Raw genomic sequence first — 14,201 nt, 5'->3', positions numbered from 1 at the left:
GCAGTAGCATGAACATCTATGTCAATAAATGTACTTGTACAGTGCAATTGTCAACAAATGGTGCATAGTATTCCACTTAAATAACAACCCATATTTATCCAATCCTGTACTGTTGAACTATTGAGTTGTTTCAAAATCATGGTTTTGCTATTAGAAATGATACTATAATGAGGTCACCCTGGGAAGAGTGTGTTCCATGAGAAGAGGACAAGCAGGGACAAAATGGCCCTGATGGCAAGGATAGGCCCCTTGGGATGAAATGGAGCCCAAAGGACAAGAAAGAGCAGTTAGAAAACAGAGTAGAATGGTGGTTGCCAAGGGCTTGGGGGGTGTGTGTGGGGGGGGGGGTGGATGGGGAACTGGTGTTCAAAGGGTATAGTGTTTCAGCCATGCAAGATAAAGTTCTAAAGATCTGATGTACGACATTGTTTTATTAAGAGGGCAGATCTCATGTTGTGTGTTTTTTAGCACAATAAAAAAAAATATATATATATATGTATATATATATATATATATATATGATAAAGAAAGTAAGAAGGGAAGAAGAAGGGAAGGAAGGAAGGAAGGAAGGAAGGAAGGAAGGAAGGAAGGAAGGAACCAGAGAAGCAGAACTAAAACCAGGAGGGAAGGGTATTAACAGAAGTCAGTAGAGGTAAGAATTTCATAAAGAAGGGAGAGGTTTCTCAACATGGCAATGTTTGCCACCACACCAGTAAATGGTCATCCATGGAATCAACTGGATATTCAATATATAATCCGTAAATGCAACTTCACAAAATTGTTTCACAAAGCCCTTGAGTTTACCCCCCACAAAATGCAGCCATTACTGAACCACTTCATCATCCAATAGAGTTGGTTGACTCTACAGCCTGAAGACGCTTTCTGGAAACTCAGTTGCTGACTTCTTGGTCCATGACAGTCTATGTCAATGAACACAAGTGCTGTGTCTCATAAGCAATAGCTCTCCTTTCTGGTGTTATAAATGGGTGTGGCCCCTAAATGATAGACCTCTACACTGTCCATTGCTTATTATACAACTACAGGGTCACCCATGCACAAATTGACCAAAACCTTCCCTGCTCCTATGGCTGTACCTTTACCATTGGCCTGGTTTCTTTCTTCAGGGGAGTTTTTATCATTTCCCATTAAATATTTAACATTTTCCATTGGAAATTATTGATTGTTTCAGTCACATCATGCATACATATTAGAAGATACAAACAATAAATAAAAATCCCTCCAAAATGCATGCATGCACAAACATAGGCCTGTGAACACAGGCCTCTTAAAATTAAGCAACATCTCTGGTTTAAGACTTAATGTGTTCCTATGACGTTAGATCCTGTCCTTTAAAGGCTGATGCTTTTAGGACTTCCCAGTGGGGACCCAGGGTGGTAACTGCAAATGATATTTTGCAATCCAACCCTGGATTTGCCCAGGAGTTTCATTACTTTAGCACCGAAATTCCCAAGTCCTTGAAAATTTCAGAATTGGCAGTCACCATGCATGTGGCCCCAGTTAGTTTAGCTACTAGTTCTTTGTATGGAACCCCAACTAGAGGACTTCTTATTCTGGATTTCATAACCCATTGATTGTGAATGAATCACTACCTCAGAAGGAATTACATGCAGTTTATTAACAGTTAATATTTATAAGAAATTGTAAAAATATATAGAACAAATTACAAAAATATGGCACAATTCTTGGGGTTCTGGCATGAACCCCTACCACCACTGTGGCTGACGTAGCTCTCACCCAGAAATGACTTCTCAGTCCTACCCAGGTCTTCTTATATGCTTAGGATTGGTGTCATATATGATCCTTCTTCATCCATCCATTCAGTCTGTAAATTGAGTGCTTACTATGTGTGTGGCAATGTGCTGGGCACTAGAAATACAGCAGAAAACAAAGCTGTATCCCACCTGGTGGATTTACACAACGGCACAGTAGACTGATGTTAATCAAATAATCTCACAAATGAATATATAATTATTAATTGTGAGGAGTGCAATGCAGGAGAAATCTGGAATACAAAGAGTATAGCAGGAGACGCTGATTTAGGGTTGGAGATAGCATCTCCAAGGAAGAAACACGTAAGCTCGCCATGAAGGCTGAGTAGAAATGCATATTAAAACTCCTACCAGGGGCACCTGGGTGGCTCAGTTGGTTAAGCGTCTGACTTCAGCTCAGGTCATGATCTCACAGTTCATGAGTTCAAGCCTCACATCGGGCTCTGTGCTGACAGCTTGGGGCCTGCTTCAGATTCTGTGTCTCCCTCTCTCTCTGCTCCTCCCCTGCTTGTGCTCTGTCTCTCTCCCTCTCTCAAAAATAAACAAACTTTAAAATTTTTTCATTAAAAAAATAAAGAAAACTCCCACCAGATTAAAAAGTTTAAAAGTCAGGGGCACCTGGGTGGCTCAGTCAGTTAAGTGTCGGACTCTTGCTTTCAGCACAAGTCATAATCTCATGGTTCATGGGTTTGAGCCCCACATGAGGTTCTGGGCTGACAGTGAGGAACCTGGTTAGGATTCTCTCTCCTTCTGTCTCTGCCCCTCCCCTGCCTCAAAAACATAATAAAAAAAATTTTTTAATAAAAACAATTTAGCATTACCTGATAAAACTCTTGCACAAATGGACCAGGAAATATGTATAAAATGTCCATAGCAATATGGTTCTTAAGAGGAAAAAAACTAGAAACAACTCATTGGAAGGTGAGAGGTGGAAACTGAAAGGGTCAAGAATGACTTATCCAGGTTGGGCTGGGGCAGCTGGGTGCACAGGGTTGCCTAGCCACCTGCTTTCCCTGCAGGTCCCACAAGAGTCCATTTGCTTTTTGGTTTTGAAGTGCTCTTGGTTGCTGTCTGCAACTGCTCAAAAATCACTCTACCTGCTTGTGCCTCAAAAACATTAAGGGCATTTTTATTGCTCCAGTAATTTCTCTGTTGCCTTTCAAAAAAGCCAAGAAATGCCACAAATGTTGTGGAGGTAATTCCCCTCCAATGCCAGAGGACTCCATTACTGGCCCTCACTCTGCCCAGCCTCCAAATGTCCTCAGGTGTAATGGCCTTTAATTCCAAGTGCAGCCTGAAGGACTGCCCCATCACACAGCAGCCAGTTTTTCTATGATTATGCCCTGTCTCTCCCACCATGAAACTTCCCTCACTCATCACCCCGCCCCCTTCCCTCACTGCAGCTAGAGTTAAAAGCAGCCACCTGCTGCCCCATGGGATTTAACTACTTTACTCTTTCATGCCTTCTTACATGTGTGGGTTACATATGCAGCTTGGTACTTAGATCTATATGCCTGTCTACAGTATTATGAATATGAATGGATTGAATCATCTGCTATTGAATACACTGGCTTATAAGGTGTCACTTCCATAGGTCATTTTGTTTTCCATGTTGATCAAGCCTGAAGGATTAATGGGAAGGAATGCTATATTGAAATGCCTTACAAGAAACTGCTTAAGGCGATGAAACCATACACAAGACTTCAACATGACTACTTACACATCGCCTTGTATGAGGCAATCACACTGTCATTCCTAAAAAAACAGTTCCCTATTAACCTTGCTTATACTAAGCAATAGTTAGTGCTGAAAATAGTTTTAACAAAGAGGGTACAGACTATGCCATGTGCTCTGAAACAGACTTTTACAGCCAAAGACTACATGTAAGGGTAAAACATGGTAGTCTGCTCAGCATAATCCATGATGGGGATCAACTTTTTTTTTGAGAAGTTATACCAAAATCTTGGCCAAATGTGCCCAGGTATTTTACAGTCTCACCTGAGAAGTCTTTCAAGATTATCAGAGATTTCTTGTGATAACTCAAAATACTACTAGTCCCATCTCAAAACCTTGAGGGAAACAGTAGATCTTTCCTGGCCATGAAGAGTAGTATGAGGGGACTCTCCCAGCATTTCTATACCCAGCACTTGTGATAACATGGAGATGGTAAAGTCTTCTGTTCATAAAGGGAGAGAAGAGCCCTGTATGCCAAGGGTCATAGTCATTTAAAATGCATGGTTTTGTTCTTTTCAGTTTCTTGATACACACATTTCTATGATGACACCTATTTTCTTAAGCTAAATCAGTCTCGAGATGATCAGTGATCACATGCACAGCCTCTTTTTCTGCTGCTGCTCTTAATGGTAGGTAAATCATTCTTGCAAATAAAATTGATATTACTAAATTTTAACACATAGAATACATTATAAATATCCTATGAGTGATGTTCTAAGAAATAACAAGTTTTGAAACCCAAATAAGTCCTTAAATTGGCAATACCAACACATGATTCTGTGTAGTGCTATTAAACTTACTAGGATATCCAAATGTTATACTATTCAAACACTCCCCAATAATATTGACTGATGTTTTCCAACAGTTGAATATTATCTACAGACTATAGTTTTTTTCTTCTTTTTAAGTTATTTTATTTTATTTTATTTTATTTTATTTTATTTTATTTTATTTTTGAGAGAGCAAGAGTAAGAGAGGGGCAGAGAGAAAGAGAGAGAGAGGTGCAAGAAAATCCCAAGCAGCCTCAGCACTGTCAGGAAGGAGATTTGGGGCTTGATCTCACAAGAACTGTGAGATCATGACCTGAGTAGAAATCAAGAGTCCAATGCTTAATCGACACCCCCAGACTACAGTTTTTTATAAATATTTTACAAAAAAAATGCAAAGAGAATAAGATGTGAAAATTGTCATAGAATATTTAAGTATGAAATTAGAAATTGATCTCAAATCCAAATTCGCAAAAGTAATATTGATTTCAATGGCAATACCAAAATAGGGAAAAACAAATTATTTTTTAACATTAAAAAAGGAAATGAGTTTAAATGAAGCAGCACAAACCCTGATATCCAACTTGGAGATGCTTTTGGATGCACCCTTAAATATTCCTACCAATATTGATGTAAAATGAAAGAAATTTCTCTACGTCTAAAATATTTGTCCTAAAACAGAGATCAAAACTACTGGAAAGGACATTCATGTGTAGTGTGCTTTAAAATTTTTATTTTAGGATGATAGCTTTTAAATATTAAATATTTGTAGTATCTTTCAAACTGTTAGAGGGGTTTTTTTGGCCTTTATTTGGTGTCAATGGTCCCTTCTTTTGGTGTTTTCTACTATCAAATGTTCATATCAAGAAAACATTGTTCTGTGTGTTATTGAAATGTATAATCTGTTAATAATATATCAGTTTACATAAAACAGTCATTTATTACATGGGGTATATTTTCTGTATAGAAAACCTCTCTATATATAACACCATCACAGAAATTCACTATTTATTATTATGGTTGCTTATTATTTTTAAACTCATAAATAAACTGTGAAAAAGTACAATATAAGGTTTGGCTTTGGGAATTCCTGGAAATCCCCAGGGATTCTAACTTCTCATTCTTTAATTCTAAATACTCATATCTGTCATGAATTTGGAAATTCTATTTCCTGTACATTTTAAAATACAAACTATATATATTTAAGGTGTAAAACATGATGATTTGACCTACATCTATATGGTGAAATTATTACTACAGTCTAGCTAATGAATGTATCTCCTTTTCATAGTCTCCATGATTTTGTTTATGGTGAAAGAATCTGAAATCTATTCTTTTAGAAAATTTGCAGTATTCAGTACAATATTATTAACTATAGTCACCGTGCTATACATTAGATCTCTAGACTTATTCTTCCTATATAACTACAACTTTATGTCCTTTAATCAAAATCTCCCCATTACCTCTCACTCCTTGACACTAGTAATCACTATTCTACTCTCTGTTTTATATTCATTTGACTTTTTTAGATTCCACATATCGGTGAGATCACATAGTTTCTTCCTTTCTGTATCTGCCTTATTTCACTTAGCATAACACCCTCCAGTTTCATTCATGTTGTCACAAAGGGTAAGATCTTTTTTCTTTAAGGATGAAAAATATTCTATATACATACCACAGTTTCTTTGTCCATTCATCCATCAACATATGTTTAGGTTGTTTCCATATGTTGGCTACTGCAAATAATGCTGCAATGAACATGAGAGCACAGATACCTCTCTAAGGTGCTGATTTCAGTTCTGTTGAGTATCCAGACAGGAGATTGCTGGATTATATGGTAGTTCTATTTTTAGTTTTTGAGGAACCTCCATGCTGTTTTCCATAATAGCTGTACCAATTCACATTGCCACCAACTGTGCACAAGGGTTCCCTTTTCTCCACATTCTCAACACTTCCCAGCTCTTCTCTTTGTGATGACAGCCATTCTAACAGGTGCAAGGTGATATCTCATTGTGGTTTTCACTTCCTTTTCCCAGATGATTAGTGATGTTGAGCGCCTTTTCATGTACTTGTTGGCCATTTGTATGCCTTCTGTGGAAAAAATATCTATTCAGTTCCTTTGCCATGTTTTAATTGGGTTGTTTGTTTTTTGATATTGAGTTGTAGGAGTCTCTTATATAGTTCAGATGTTAACCCCTTGTCAGATCTACAGTTTTTCCTGCTCATTTACTAATGCCACACAATGCATCAGAAAGTTTGCACAAGAGTCTAACCCATTTGTTCAGGTGAACTTTATTTGCATATGGGTATATAATAGGTGTATGGTCTTACTATATACTAACTATCTGAAGAATTCACTGGAATTGAAAAATTACTTTCTGAAAACTAGAATTTTCAGGAAATTCTTTCAAGTGGCCAAATATTAGTACTACTTAGTGATTATACAAAATAATTAATAACACATTATATTTCAATGTTTGAGATTTTGAAGAAGGTAAAATTTTCTGATGAGTTTTTTTAACAGTTTAAGAAACTTTATTCATGAATTCCTCCATTATGATGTCATCATCATGGATAACAACATGGATTCTGCTAGAAAGAAAAGCACATTCTTCATAGCAGATAAAGATGTGGTTTAAGAAATACTCTTGTTCAGGGGCGCCTGGGTGGCTCAGTCGGTTGAGCGTCTGACTTCAGCTCAGGTCATGATCTCACGGTCTGTGAGTTCGAGCCCCGCGTCGGGCTCTGTGCTGACAGCTCAGAGCCTGGAGCCTGTTTCAGATTCTGTGTCTCCCTCTTTCTGTGACCCTCCCCTATTCATGCTCTCTCTCTGTCTGAAAAATAAATAAATGTTAAAAAAATTTTTAAAAACAGAAATACTCTTGTTCAAATTATAAACACATTTTCTCATAAAAACTAAAATGAAAAATTATTTAGCAAAGCAGATGAGTCCAGTTGACAAATCTACATAAGGCTAGGGGTGCTACTGAGTTAATACTTGTCACTGTGTACTGTAATTTATCATAACTTTATTGTAGCCCCCTTGCTAGTAGGATCTCAAGAACAGTGACTAACTGCTCTATAATAAATATTAAATAATAATAGTCTTGGGGCGCCTGGATGGCGCAGTCGGTTAAGCATCCGACTTCAGCCAGGTCACGATCTCACGGTCCGGGAGTTCGAGCCCCGCGTCGGGCTCTGGGCTGATGGCTCAGAGCCTGGAGCCTGTTTCCGTTTCTGTGTCTCCCTCTCTCTCTGCCCCTCCCCCGTTCATGCTCTGTCTCTCTCTGTCCCAAAAATAAATAAACGTTGAAAAAAAAAATTAAAAAAAAAAATAATAGTCTCTATATTCAAATTTATTCCTACCCCTCCAATTAGGGTGAGATTTCTATAACATGAAAAATATTATCTTATTCCAGATTCCCTAGAAAGCAGAGCCTGAGACAAGGATTGAGTTTTAGTGCTTCATTTGATAGCTGCAGTGCCAGGGAAGTTAGAGAGAGAAAAGGGATAAGCTGTGAGGATATAAAGCTGACTACTCAGTAGATATAACCACTGGGCCAGAGTCTCTAGACAGGCTAATACAGAGAAACTGTGGCTTGGGACCAGCCATGGGAAGCAGTAATGAGCAGTAATTCATCTACCCAGCTCCTTCCCATCTCTTATTTCCTTCTGTTAGTCAAAGTTTGCCCCAGTGGGGACTTAACCCATCTGAATTTTTCAGTTGCATCTTCTAGCCTCTTTTGCTGGTGCTCTAAAAATGAGATCCCATGCCCCACCACACAGCATCTCATCCATGATCTATAGGAGGGTGAAAAGACAAAAACTAAGGGTGGTGACTGATCAGTCTGGTTGTGCATCAGGCCCCAGTGACTGGCCACGTCCAGGTAATGGAGCCATGCAGCCCCAGAGGGGGAAGGCCAGAGCAGCAGCTGAAGCAGAACAAGCAGCTGAGGACCCGAATGTGACAGCATTGAGTCTTAGAAGGAGTATGAGATGTGCCTGATCTGAGTATTTCATATCAGTTTCAAGTATTGTCTTTGACAGAGTGTTACAGGCTAAAGTATCCCCCCACCAAAACTTGTATGTTGAAGTCCTAGCTCCCCCGAGCCCTCTCAGAATGTGACTGTATTTGGAAATAGGGTCTTTAAAGAGGTAATTAAGGTTAAATGAGGTCATTAGGGAGACTGTGATCCAATATAACTAGTGTCCTAATAAGAAGAGGACATTAGGACACTGGCACACACAGAGAGAAGGCTATATGAATACAAAGGGAGAAGATGACCATATGCAAGTCAAGGAGAGAAGCCTCAGAAGAAACCAAATTGCTAGCACCTCAATTTGGTCTTCCAGCTTCCAGAACTGTGAGAAAACAAACCTCTATTGTGTAAGCCACTGTCTATTGTATTTTGTATGACAGCTCTAACAAACTAATACACAAAGATCAGAAATCAGCCATATCAAATTCCACCCTGCCTTTCTTCCAAGTCTGTCACTTGTTTACATTCCCTTGAGGCCAATTCCTAGAGTAGTCAAATTATTAACTCTCTGAATCTACCAGAATGAATGGGCCATCTTATTTTTTTTAATCAAAATGGGAGCCTCCAATAAAGTACTAGATGCTTTTGCTAGTAGAATGCAACAATATATTCAAATAGGCACTGTATGTTTTAATGAATAATTTATTTATTGCACTGGTATTAGCTCTACAATTATCTACTACCCCTTACTGGGACATAGCAATAATTATTCATGTATTAGTGTACTGATTATTGAGATTGTGGGGCAACTTCAATCAAGTCAATAAAAGAAATAAATAAAATAATATAAGTTATGATATGTTCTTAAAAAACAACAACAACTAGAATTTGTAGAATCCACAGTGAAGCCTGATACAAAAACAAACTGGAAAAGCAAAATTGGCTAAAATACCAAACATTTACATGGCTGTGATGAATGTCAACTTCATACAATTATTGGTTTATTCAGTTCAGTTGATGCTTTGGGCAGTCAAAAAAATCATGTGAATTGAACAAAATACATGTAAAATAATCAAAGATGGGAGATCAAGGGAGGTTACTGTGCAGTGAACAAGAAAACAGCAAACCAAAACACTGTTCTATTTATACATTTTAACAGATGATGTAGTAATGCCCTACAAACTCTATTTAATTAGGCTCATTTACATGATAGCAAAATAAATAAGTATTGTTTTATGCTGTTTTATATTATATCTTTTCCCCCTTTCTCTATCTTTCAGCCATTTCTTCTTTTGGAAATTCCTGCACTATTTTTCTCATGTCTCACATTGTACATCTCATAATTGCATTTTATTGCTTCTCTGCCTGGGCAAGCTATTTTGAATTGTATCAACATTCATTTGAGTGCCTTTGTAGGAGGCACTGAGTTAGTGGGAGGAGAAAAATAAACCAAGCTAGTCCCTTATCCTCCAGGTATTTACTATCTAGAATGAACAAGCACTGGAAGGTTAGAATCAAATTTGTTTAACTTGTGTACAGTTCCTGCTAATACTAGAGCAGGAATTAAAGGTAAAGTCATTTGACCCCTCTTCCAGTGCCTTCTCACCACGTCCCACCACCACATAGCTGCCCTTCAACAGTAAAATGGATACATAAACTGTGGTAGAGTCATACAATGGATGAAGCAATGAGGATGAACATCTACAACCACATCCAACAATACGGATGAATTTTGCATACACAATGTTAAAAAAAGAAGCCAGACATCAAAGGGTGCCTACTGTATAATTCATGTATATAATGCATAAAAGCAGGCAGAACTATGGTGTTAGAAGTCAAGAAAGTGGTTATTCTGGGGGTGAATTGTGGGAAGCAGTGACTAGTTAGGAGCATGAGGGGGTATATGTTCTGGAATGGTGGGGATGTTCTCTCTTGGTCTGAGTACTGGTTAAACAGGTGTGGTCAGTTTGTGAAAATTCATTGAGCTGTGCACTCACTTTTCTATATGGATTATACTGCCACACAAAGTTTTAAAAAATATTATCAAATTATGCCCAGCAATACAAAGTTTTTCTAATATTGATAATAGTTTCTAGCCCTACGTTTTCTCGATTTTCATGGCAACAGATAAGAATAATATTTCTTCATGACAAATCTTGAAGACAGAGGAATTACTTCATTTGAAAATGTGTAAGAGGGTCTTGTAGCAAAGTCCCCTCTACAGATGGGCTGAAAGAGGAATCTGTGCAACATAATTGATCAAGTTTTGTATCCTCTGCCCATTCCAACTGATAAGCTAAAAGCCACAGGAAATTAGGATAAAAAAAACCAGTTAAGTGTATTTTGAAAGGCAGCAAAGGGCACTGTGGCAACAAGAACTCCAAGTATGATGCTAGATGAACGAAGTACATGTGTTCTTAAATTATTTATATTTGATGAAGAAAAATTCTCTTTGAAAAACATTCACCTCTTCTGTGCTAGCACCCATAAAGCAAAAGAGATCTAATGGACCCTCCACTAAGTGGGAAATGAACAACTTGTGAATATAAAAAAAAAAAAAACCAAGTACCTTGTTTAACCTAGCTACACAAAAGAAATATACATGGAGTCAATTGGGCCAAACAAGCTGTTTAAAAAAAAAAATTCCCCTTAAGGAACAACACAACAAAAAGTGAAATCAATTGAATTTTACAAGCTAGAGGAGTGCGTTGTACAATTTAAGAGCTATATTTAATTGGTAGGATTGAAAGTCTGCACTTTCCTTCCACATATATCTATTGTATTTATTATATTAGCATATTGTATTTAAAAGCAATCCCATGGGTCCCAGTTGCAAAAACACAACAACAAGAAGAATGTTGAATTACATCAACCCAAAGTAAGCATCTTCAAGCCTGATTAGATACATACTAAATCATGACATGACAGATATAAAATGAATCCCTAGTCCATCCTTGATTTCAAACAAGGACTTATGAAAATGGTTCGGAATATAAAATTATGGAAAACATTACAGTACATCAAAGCAAAGCAAGTTTAATTAGGCTTAGTTTGATAATTGCTGAAAACAAAGAACCTGCCTCACAGCGTGGCTGGTGTAAAATCCAGCAGTAAGTCCAGTTGATCCAAATTAAAACCGCCCTATCTACCATCCCACATGAATCCTTTTATCTGAAGTCTACAGAGAACAAAGAATTACAATCCAGCTCAGAATGACAGAGGGCCCGTGGTTTTTTCATCAGGATTTGCTTTGGCTAAAACCTGACTATGTATGTTTCGCTTCTCTGTTTTAAAAATGTAACATACAAGGACTCTAAGGTAAAAGCCAAGAGACTAACCAGCACTAGCAAAAAGCTGGTAGCAAATCAGGGCATTTCTTCATCATACTTAGATCCGTAGAATCCATTTCCACCTTTCCCCACAAAGGTGTCACAGGGAAGAAAATTCATCACCTGGCAGCCAAATTCTTTTCTGAATGATTGATTCTCTAGATGCGGAATGTAGAAATGGATCTTTCAGGAGAATTATAAAACTTCCCCCAATAAGGAGATTAAAAACATCATGAAATTAATTGGGTCACACGGTTATTGCTATACTAATTTTTCAGAGTGGAAAACTGTAACAGGAAATCTGGAAGCCTAAAAGGAAGTCAGAGGTGGAGGTGGAATGCCCTCGAATTTCCTGCCTTCCCTGCCTGGTTCAGGCCCTCATAACCTACCAGCAGGATGGTCACTGAGGTCTCCTCTCTGGTATCCCTGACATTGGGGCTCCTCTGGCCACCCATGTGCAACACCCTCCCCCAAATTCTTATTCTAATAAATAAATATAATTGTGTTGCCTGCCCACTTATAGAATTCCACTGAAATTTAAAAAATTCAATCTTCATATGAAAACCAGTCAACCTCACTCATAATAAAAATGCTAATGAAAGCAGCAATTAAATATCATTTTTAGTTATCAAATGGGCACAAATGTCAAACAAAAAATGATTAGGACTGTAAGAGAGTTACAGAAGAGGCACTTTTGTAAATACCTCTAGTGAAAGCATCAATTAGTATAGCCTTTTTGAAAATCAATCTGGCTATATAAAATCATGAGCATTAAAAGAGAAAAGAAGTCATATGCTTTGACCCCAGTTCTAAGATTTTATCCTAGAAAGTAGTCAAAGTTATGAACGAAGATTTATGTAGAAAAACAGTGATGACAAGTTAAAATTTCCATCCTTAGCAGAAGCAATGTAAAACTCCAACATTAAGAAAATAGTGGCCAGGAGGCCACCTCAGGACAGACTGGACACCTGTCTCAATCCATTTAGGCAGTGGAGTGAGTGGCTTGTAAACAAAAGAAATTTGTTTCTCACAGTTCTAGAGCCTGGGAAGTCCAAGATCAAAGTGCAAGCAGATTCTGTGTCTCATGAGAACCCACTTCCCGGTTCATAGCTGACCATCTTCCCACCGTGTCTTCACATGGTAGAAGGCATAAGGAAGCTGTCTGGGGTCTCCTCTATAAGGGCATGAATCCCATTCATGAGGACTCTACCCTCTTGACCAAATCATATCTCAAAGGCCTCACTTCCCAATATCATCACTTTGGGGGTTAGGATTTCATCATGTGACTTGGGGGGTGGGTAAGAGTGAGGTCACAAACATTCAATCTATAGCAACACCACAGGGCAGAACTCTGGGGAGAAGAAATTCTACATCTAGAATTAGCTGTGCATACATTGACTAGTGTCCAGAGTAAGAAAAGAAGCGAAGCTGAGTACAGGCCATGAGTACAGCCATACATGAGCAGGAGGAAGTTGCCTCAGTTTGCAATACCCTGAAAAGTTGCTAATGCAGCATTCAAAATATATATTGACTTTTTAGTAATGTATATACATAGCAATGTAGAATACGCAAATGTGAAGTTTTAGCTCAAACACCACCACATGAAATAAATCATTATTAGTGTATCTTTTTAAGGTTTTATTTATATTTGAGACGGAGAGAGAGGGAGAGTGTGCAAACGGGGGAGAGACAGAGAGGCAACAGAGGATCTGAAGCAGGCTCTGCATGGATGGCAGAGAGCCCAGTGTGGGGCTTGAACTCATGAATGGTGAGATTATGACCTCAGCCGAAGGTAGACGCTTAACCAACTGAGCCACCCAGGCGCCCCATAATATTAAAGTGCACATCACCTCAGCAGCTCTCCATGTGTGCATAAACTGGATAGGGGCGCCTGGGTGGCTCAGGCTTAGGTTAAGCATCCGTCTGGCTCCTGGTTTGGGCTTAGGTCATGATCTCACTGTGGGTGGGCTTGAGCCCCATGTCCAACTCTGCACTGACAGCACAGAACCTGCTTGGGATTCTCTTCCTCTCTCTCTGCCTCTCTCCTTCTCACACACATGTTCTCTCCCTTTCTCTCTCAAAATAAATAAACAGTTAAAAAATTTTAAATAAACTGGATATAAGAAATACTTTTATAAAATTAGGATCAAATATAAAGAAAATAATACACTTTTTCTTGTTTAAATGCTGCTCATCATTTTTTAAAAACTTTCTCTGGTGTTTTATTTTGTTTTGACTTCTTAACGTGGTCATTCATTCCATCAGGTACTGTAGGAGTAAGAGCTTATGATCTAGTTTTACTCTATCTTCTTTACAAAGGTGTCCCATACTTCTGCTTATGAAAAATCTTGATGCTGGCTCACACATCTCTAAACCGCTAAAACTGATCAGTGTTTCTAACTCAAGAAACTTCCTTTATTAGGGACAAAGACAGGCTTATTTCTGTATCACATGTTGTCAGGGTTAAGACCAAAATAGAATCAGAGTTGAGAAAAGAGACCTATTCTTTTACTTAAGTCCATGTTTAACAACAACAATAACAGGGGCGCCTGTGTGGCTCTGTTGGTTGGGCGGCCGACTTCGGTTCAGGTCATGATCTTG

This window comes from Leopardus geoffroyi, chromosome B1, assembly GCF_018350155.1.
Source record: "Leopardus geoffroyi isolate Oge1 chromosome B1, O.geoffroyi_Oge1_pat1.0, whole genome shotgun sequence".
Lineage (NCBI taxonomy): Eukaryota > Metazoa > Chordata > Mammalia > Carnivora > Felidae > Leopardus > Leopardus geoffroyi.
The sequence above is the reverse complement of the archived record's forward strand: the minus strand, read 5'-3'. Positions refer to the sequence as shown.